At 42.4% G+C, this 8,856-nt stretch overlaps 1 long non-coding RNA gene across 1 annotated transcript; it reads right to left on the reverse strand.

Annotated features, from left to right (window-relative positions):
* Positions 1–360: 360 nt before the first annotated feature.
* LOC119022452 lies at positions 361–2,523 on the reverse strand. Its single transcript, XR_005075940.1, has 2 exons — positions 2,178–2,523; positions 361–1,926 (listed from the first exon to the last, which is right to left on the reverse strand). It is a non-coding gene; the product is annotated as an uncharacterized LOC119022452 (long non-coding RNA).
* Positions 2,524–8,856: the final 6,333 nt, after the last annotated feature.

Below are 8,856 nucleotides of genomic sequence, written 5' to 3' on the forward strand. Positions count from 1 at the left end.
ACATTCAGACTGCAAACAGACTGTGTGCATGGAACCTGTCACAGATCTACAATGGATGGTAATAATGGTCAAATTATTAAATGCACATACAGGATGAATTCAGGAGCAACTCACGGACTCAAAATGTCTGAGTTCCCAAACAAGCCTCGCCAGTTCTTTGTGAAATCACTTTATAGTATTCAGACTTTGCAGCATGGTATGCTCAGCAATGATGTTCTATCATTTGTTTGCTGATGCGGCATTGTGTCCTCTCTCGTGGTTGCATGAATTATGCACAGCCATAAAACAAGTTAACCATCATCAGAGCCCTGCCAGAAGCAGAGTGTATTTCTACTTTAACAAGAGAAATGACAGACAACGTTTGTATTTCTCTGTCAACTGTTTTAATGTGTGGTGCAAACATCACATTACAAAAACTGGGAGTGATGCCTCTGTATGATCTACATCAGCAAACAAGACCATCAGTGAGGAGACTGGCTGTTTCAAATGCCTGTCATCAGGTCGGACTTCCCTGAAATTCGATGCATTCGTGGGAACTGTTAAATATAGCTTTCTCAACCAAATCACTCTCACTGAGCAACCAAACCTGTTAGCTGTGGGCTTACATGAAACCACTTAAAGTTTACTTTGTTTTACCATCGTCATTTTACAGTTACTACTCATCCACAGCCACAGTGTCAATGAAATTAAAATAAAGGGTAATATGGTGCTGATGATGCTTTTTTTCCCTACAGGGGTCGCTGGAATCAACAGAACATGAGCCCCATATAGCTGCTTTAACTGTACTGAATTGGGCTTTTTGCATCGATTGATACGATATACTGTCAAATATCCACAATATGGATATTTTCAACTATTAAGGCCAATTCTTGACAGTAAATTTAAGATACGTTTGCTTGTAAACCTGGAAAAATGAAAGTGCTTGGGAAAAGTCTGAATACTGCACCATGATGCACTCGCACAGAATAAATAACCAAATCTAAAAACTGACATGTTATTACAAATACTTGGGCAGTAGGCGCCTTTGAGGGATGAAGGCATTCTGTGGTTTCCCTAAACACGACCCATCTGGACTTTACAACAGCCAGATATAACCCAATCACACCATGTTATTCCTTTACACTCATCTTGCTCCTGTGCTCTCTCCACCAGGCTTTTGTGTGCAGTCCTCTTCTCCACTGACTGGGACTTCAGGCTGTATTCGCTCTTCAGCTGTTTCTGTGATATTATTTTCGACACCAGACCAAGTTTCATAGACTGTTTTGTCTTCCATGGGCTTTTGTGTGTCATTTGTCTGCAGTTTAGCTCTTGCTCTCTCTTCACCAGATTTCTGTGTATCAGGTTCAGGTCTAGCGATCATTGTATCTGTGTCGGTGTCTGCCTCCGGTTTCCGAGTGGCCGCTCCTCTGAAAATACCTGCTTTGTGAAGCTCACGCCGTATCGTCTTTACTGAGACTGTGTGAGAGAGGTTTCTGTTCAGCTCTGTGGTTATTTTCGAGGCTGTGTACTCAGGGTGTTCATCCACTATCCTCAGAAGTGTCTGTCTATCCTTTTCGGTGAGCTTTGACTTGCGCCCGCTGTTCTTCTTGGCTGATGCTGTTCGTCCGTGTTTGACATACACAGTCATGACTCTGGAGACCGTTCCCCTGGCAACATTAAACAGCTGGGCAGTTTTTGTGACGGATGCACCAGATAGACGAGCAGCGACTATTTGGCATCTTTCGAACTCTGTCAGGTCGCTCATCTTGCCATGAAGACAGCAAATCCCAGCTGACAGACAGGCAGGCAGGCAGGCTCTGCAGCTAGCTGCTCCAAGATCCTCTGTCACATGGTGTTTGCATTATTCTGTCCACTGAAGCAGGGAGGTCCAGGGGAGGTGGGACAGGGACAGATCCACCGCTGGGGAGATGTCCAGGTGCACTGTGCCTAAATGGATAATAAGGGGATTATAAGTAATACTAGAAAGCTTAGCAGCTTAGCAACATAACTCACTTGCATGCAAAGACACATGCTCTGTGTTTAACTATATGCAATATGGACCCACACAACTAACACGCGCTAACGTTACCTGAGGCAGCAGGTAAACACAAGTGCAGGGGCTGGACAAAATAAACGAAACACTTAACAGTACAGAGCACAACGCCAGCTAACACACACATGTCACTAGCTTTACTCACTGTTGACTCTCAGAGATGCTCAACCCGCTGGGTGGTATTTCATGGTACTGGTGGTGTTTCATTTAAGCTAGCCAGGTAGCAAGCTACTAGTTTAGCTTCCGTCAATCTGATACGTATTCAGAATGTAATGTTACCATTCAAGCACCATTCACAGGCAAATGAGAAACATGAGCGTGTGTATTTACTGCAGTGTGTCGTAGTTTCTGTCACAATTGTCCCACGCAGCGAGGCTGTGCAGCGGCACCTTGTCGTTACAGAGCTGTTGGAGTCTCTCCGACAGAGAAATGCTATTTCTGGTTGGAGCTTTTCAAAATAAAAGCCTCATCGCCACTGCTTCACGCCACTAATTGCATTTTGCATAAGAAAACAAAAAACTAAACAAAAACAAAACTGAGCCATGTGGTGTGGAACTAGTGACAGATTTAATAACGCCTCAATATGCTTTTGCAAGCACAAGAAAAAAGGGGGAGGCAAAATTATGTTAATTCAATGTGTCCCTTACATGAAACATTAATTATGCTTAGGAATTAGGGCTGGAACTAATAAGCTGCTATTTACCGCACTATTAACCAACTAATGAGACTAATATTAACTAATGAGGAATTATAAGAGACATAACTATGCAGCTGCACAGTAGACTGGACCAAGTACCTCAACTCAAGTACTGTTGCTGAGTACAATTTGAGATGAGGATTTCCATTTTCAGCTACTTTATACTCTACATTTTGTGATAAATATTGTGCATCTGAGCTAAAACGGTGAATTCCTGAATCAATTAATTTCATCCACAGCTGGATAAAAGAAAACAGATTCCAGTAATCAGTAAAAAAAAATGCTGAATATTGAAGCAAACAGTCAGTCGACCCATAGTATAAAGTACAGAAATATTTAATGTAAATATCTGTTTAATTTAACTTTTGATTAAGTACATGTGGTGCCAGGAGATAACCATTTGCACTTAAATACATTTTTATCATCTACTTTTTATATGACGTTTATTCAAGTATTATTCATATGGGTGATCTTTACTTTCACTACAGTCATATTTCAACATGATGTCTTTGCATAAAATGTGGGGAAAACAAAGGAGCTGGTCACTGACTTCTGGAATGCACACAGCCAACAGACCCCACTGACCATCAGTGGTTCTGCTCTGGAGAAGGTGAGCAGCACCACATCTCTGGGCGAGAGGACCTCTCTTGGACTAACAACACTGCATCAACGGCCAAGAAAGGCACAGCAGCTCCTCTACTTCCTGTGCCATCATACGCTCCTTCTACTCAGGCTCTGTTGAAATCACTCCACCCATTTACAACAGCCGCCTAGCCGGCAAAGCAGTCAGTATTGTGGGCGAATTCACCCACCCCTCACACAGCTTTTTCAGTCTCCTGCCTGTTGGGAGAAGGTTCTGAGGCCTCCATGCCTCCTCCACCACATGGAGTAAGAGCTTCATCTAGCTGAAACATAGCATTGCACGCAGTTTCTCTTATCAAAACAGTTTGTGAATCAAAAGAATCAATCAACAAAATAACGTACAGCATATTCATGTGAATTCATTTCTCTACATTCATTCCATCAACTCAGATGTAGACCTTAGTGGACTGCGATCAGCACACAACTGATGGCTTAAAAACTGACTGCTTGTGTAACGTAGGAATGTGCAGTACAGACATCTCTCTCAGTGTGCTATATGTTTCATAAAACATTAACTACAAGGTTTTTAGTTGGTTACATTGCACTCAGATAATTATGGTGCTTTATACAAAGCTGAACACAAATCTAGCAGATTTCTGTGTTATTTTCCATATGTATTCCCCCCCCCATCACTAGGTTGGACAAAAACATTTGAGAGCTGCACCCCAACAGAGACAGGTGCCACCGGTTCAGATGAAGTGACTGAAGCTGATTAAACATAATCAAGAAAGCTCTGGAAATGCACATGAGTTTACACTGGTTTGCCACTACTAGCAGCTCCTCCATCAGTACCAGCTTCTGTTGGTCTCATGCTTTTCACCTGTATCTCCTTCCTGCTGTTCTTCTTTGCTGATGCAGTACATCCCTGTATGTTATACACACTCGTGACTCTGAGGACAGTCCGACTAGATACACCATATAACTGGGCAGTCTTTCGGACCGACAGACCTCCAGTTTGAGCACCAACTATCTGGCCTCTGACAAAGTCCGTTAGCTCACTCATCCCGGAGCTGGATGGATGTGTTGACAGTCTCCTCAGTAGGTGGCAGCCGATGAAGTAGCTCTTCATCTGGCGTTCCCTTTAATTTGTCCACTGAATAATGAATGGAAAAAGGGAAAACCAAGTAACACCTGAAAGCCCCATTCCAAACATTATGTTCGTTTCAACTACAATCATTTAACTACATGCAAAGACAGATGTTCCTCATCTGGGCTCACACAACCACCATGTGGCAGTTACAAGCATCACCTGTGGCAGGTAGAAATCCACTTAATACACCTTTTCATTACACAGCAGCCACTTTGACATGAAATAGTGGATAAACACATCCTACTAATCACGTTCATGAAGGCTTAAGGCAGCTTCACAAGACCAGGTGGAGTCTCCCATGTGCTGTTTGACCCCTGCAGGTAATGTGAAGGAAGGAAGGAAGGAAGGATGGATGGAAGGAAGGAAGGAAAACATCTGGACTGTTTCCCGATCACGGTCCGGACTCCGGACCAAAACAGGGCTAACACTAGCTTCCATCAGCAAAATAATCATTAAGAGTTGGGATTTGTCATTTCAGGGCCACTCAAAGACAAACTGATGTTTTGTACTTAGGCTACATCTCGTATCGTGAGTGACAGCTGCTCTGACAGCTGCTGTTCGTGCCCACTGCTCAGGAACACAGGCATGTCCGGTAGGGGTATTTCAGAATAAAAGCACCATGCAGTATTATGGATAAATTCAGACCATAAGAATAACCATAAGACCATAAGCTGTCCCTTGAGGTGAATAAGGTCCCCAGTTTGGAGTCCGAAAGGAGGCTACGGAGAAGGCACAATTCTACTGAAAGTAAAGTTGAGAAAGATTTTTCTTTTCTCTTTCTATTTTCTTTAAATGACTTCCCTAAAACTACATAGTGCACCTCTAATATCAGACTTTCACTCATATACTATTTGTCGGGGTGACTTTCCCTTTTTACGAAGTAATATATGAACACAATGTCTTTACTTTTACTCAGTTATGATTTTTGGGTAATTAATACAACACTGTATGTAGGGGCTTAACAGTTAGACTGTAACATAATTATATATGTCATATTAATTCAGCCGGATGCACGTGTAAGGGAGACTTTAATGCTGTAGCTGGTGGAGGTTGGAGGTTATTTATAAAGTCAGTTATGTCCTGATGGGTGGTTTCTACGTGAAGGTCGCATTAACTAATTGGTCACTGGATTTGTTGCCTTTGTGAAATTCCTAATAAACCTTTATTACAAGTCAGATCACTGCTTGCACTGTGAATTTTTGAAGCAGCCACATGATGTGTTGTTTTTATACAAAAATGGAGGGGGAAAAAAAAGTTTTATTTCTAAAGCTGAAATGACACCTGAATCTATAACTGTAACTACTATGTACTGCTGCTGGTGGAAACCGGCAATCGCTGTCTTGCAAAAAAAAAAGATACCATTAATTTGTGAATAGTTTTTCCACCTTAAGGCCACCGGAGGGCAGCAGAGACAGCATAATAACAAGAAGAAAAACAGTTTTGAATGTGCGGTCCCACCACCTTCTCATTAACAATCTAATAGTGTTAATATACCGTTCTTTATTTTGATGGGGACCTTTCTGACCTCACCAGGAGCCCTTCAGGCTCCCAGACCTCCCTTTGGGGGAGACTAATGAATTAAAGGGAAACAGCTCCACAGCCTCAAACGGCTCTTTGAAGCAGTTTGTAACCACACTGGTGTTCCTCTGCTGCTGCTTCTGATGGCCATGACCACAGACTGAAGGTCAAAGGTCAAACGTTCAGACAAAACAGGGCTGTACTTCTGAGGGCTGACCCATGCAGGGGGTCAGAGGTCATACAGAACAGTGATCCCGTGTAGAAACATGAGGAGCCAGAGAGCTGATAAGGCCAGTGTAAAGGGGGTGCGTTTTTACTTATTTCAGTATTTATATGCATTTGTTATGAGATATAACTGATACTGATGCATAAGCACAGCGAGGTGAAATTATGGCCCACAGCTGGATAAATAACATCAAATTCTTTTCTTTTTTCTCCACGTCAGCACTTTTTCCTCCTGCTTCAGGCCTGTCCAAGTTGTCTCTCTGTGCCCATGTCACCACCCTCCTTTCCCCAGCTGATCGAACTTTCACACTCCTCAGACACACCCAGGAGCAGATACACAACGGTGGAAGACGTGGTGGGATTGCAGCAGCCAGTGTGCAGTTTGCAGCTTCGCGTCGACGGACGTCAGCGGAGGCTCAGGGAAACACTCAGCTCTTGTCGACTGCTGGAACGTGCTGTGTGGATTCTTCTCTCCTTCTCCATCCACTCGCTGTCAATCTCTCTGACTTGAGTCGAACATGATTCACAAGTTTCAGAGTTCTGTTTCGAAATATTCAGGGTGCCAAATGTGCAGAAAGTTTTTTTTTTCTTTAGGTGAAAGTTAACGGAAAAATCCACTATCCATGTTTTATTAGAAATTTAAAGGAAAAAATATCTATGCCTCAGCTTTACTTCCTGTAGCTTGTCTATCTCTGGATGACATGTGCTCAGAGATGGTGGCAGTATAAAGGTACAGTCCAAAAGTCTCAGACACTAAGACACAGGCGCTTGTCAAAATACTCTATTTTGCATTTGTTTTGAATGTTATATTATCTTTTTTTTATTACTTATGATAATATAAGCTAAACAATTCAACAACAACAACAATCCAATTCTGTACACACATTCAGAATATATTAGCATGTGGTTTGTCCTTCTTCTTTAATGGAAGCATGAACTTCTCCACAAATTTGTGCAAAGTCTGATGACTCATGTTGTCCCGGCATGATCTGACAGTGTTCACAAAGCTTCTTGTGATAAAAAAACAGCTTTGTGTGTTTTTTCACTGCTTGATTTTTAGGATAAAGGCATAATCAGTTAGTCACTTTCATCCCTCTTTACTCATCCTCCTCTTGCTGGTGGATGAAGGTCATACTCTTTGGTACACTGAGAGACTGCTGCCTTACAGTTTTGATGATGTCAGTGGGATGAAGATCAGAAGTCAGAGAGTTCAGAGGCTGCCATCAGACTGTCACAAGGACTTTTTTTTCCAATCTGCTTTCAGCAATTCTTCCCTTTCAGTATGGAAACATTTCACTAAGCAGTGACATTGCTGCCATCAGAGGTTTGCATTCCCCCCTCTCCAAGTGGCTTTAGTTCCTCTCTCTATTATAGTTGATAAAGTACGTGAATGTCATGTGAAATGGTGGACGTTGTTTTGTTGGCGAATCATGCTTTCATTTCTACCGACTCAAAGCCACGAGTCACCTCCAACTGCAAAAGAAAACTGTTATGGCTTTGGTTGGCGGTGATGCAGAACTGTCCAAAACTTGTGTATCACTTTTTTCATTTTGATTTATTGACAGTTTTAGTCTAGATAATTTCCCAGGTTTGTAATTTGATTGAGGCAGAACCTTTTTTGTGTGAGAATAAGAGAATGTGGGAATTTTAATCTGGGGGTTTTCCAGATTGACCAGAGTTGAAGAGAGAAACCTGAACTAGAACCCACTTGACTTCTGAGTTCTGTTTGTGTTTGTGTTTGTGTGTTGAAATGACCAAATGTCTGAAGGCTCTGATCGCTCTTTTTCCGTCAGATCAGCCAATCAAATATGATTAAAGGCTCCATTAGCTGCCACAGTGATGTAAATGACTCAACACCAGCATGAGGGGTTGAAAAAGAATTCTTCAAGTGTTTCCTCATCACGTTCAGTTCACGCACAAAGTGCCTTGTCTCCATTCAGTAAACCCACACAACCACTCATTCATTCAACTCGAATAGGCTCTAATCAAAACAAATCCTCAGAGATGGAGGCAGAGAGAGACAGAGCGAGTGTGAAGCGCTCTGAATGTGTTGTCAATTAGCAGCAGCAGATCAATGGTGCAACATAAAAGAACCCCAAACAGGACTGTTGCTCTTTTCGAGGTCTCTGATTTGGACCCAGAACTAAATGTTCAAATGTGGGTTTTTCATCCTCTTCAAAGATTTGGTCAAGAATTAGGTTCATGGAGACAAAGAGGCCACTTGTGCAAAGAAACCCTCAGTGGGCTGGTTGCTGCATTGTGCTGGACATTTCCATTCAGCGGCAAGTTTCCCCTCTTTTCGCTCCAGTTTTCATTCCGGTCTTTCCTTCACGGGTGTTTTCATTACCTCCTACACTCGGATGGTCACACACATGTCAGCATGCACATACTGTATATGTGGCTGTGCATGTGTTTTATGTATTACAACAGTGATGTGTAGTTAGTGCTGCTCCTGTGATCTGTGATGTGAAAATGTGCAGCATCCCCAATGTGTAGAGTAGAAAGTGAAGTGGCCCCAAGACAAGAACCAGAATTTCTTATTTGAGCTGATTTATGAAATTCGACATTCAGTTTCTCAATGTTCTCCAACAGTTAGCTGTGGGAAGACTACAACTGTGAAAGATGTTAGTGGGACTAATTTTTCCCATCAGG

This window comes from Acanthopagrus latus, chromosome 7 (assembly GCF_904848185.1).
Source record: "Acanthopagrus latus isolate v.2019 chromosome 7, fAcaLat1.1, whole genome shotgun sequence".
NCBI classification, from domain to species: Eukaryota; Metazoa; Chordata; class Actinopteri; order Spariformes; family Sparidae; genus Acanthopagrus; species Acanthopagrus latus.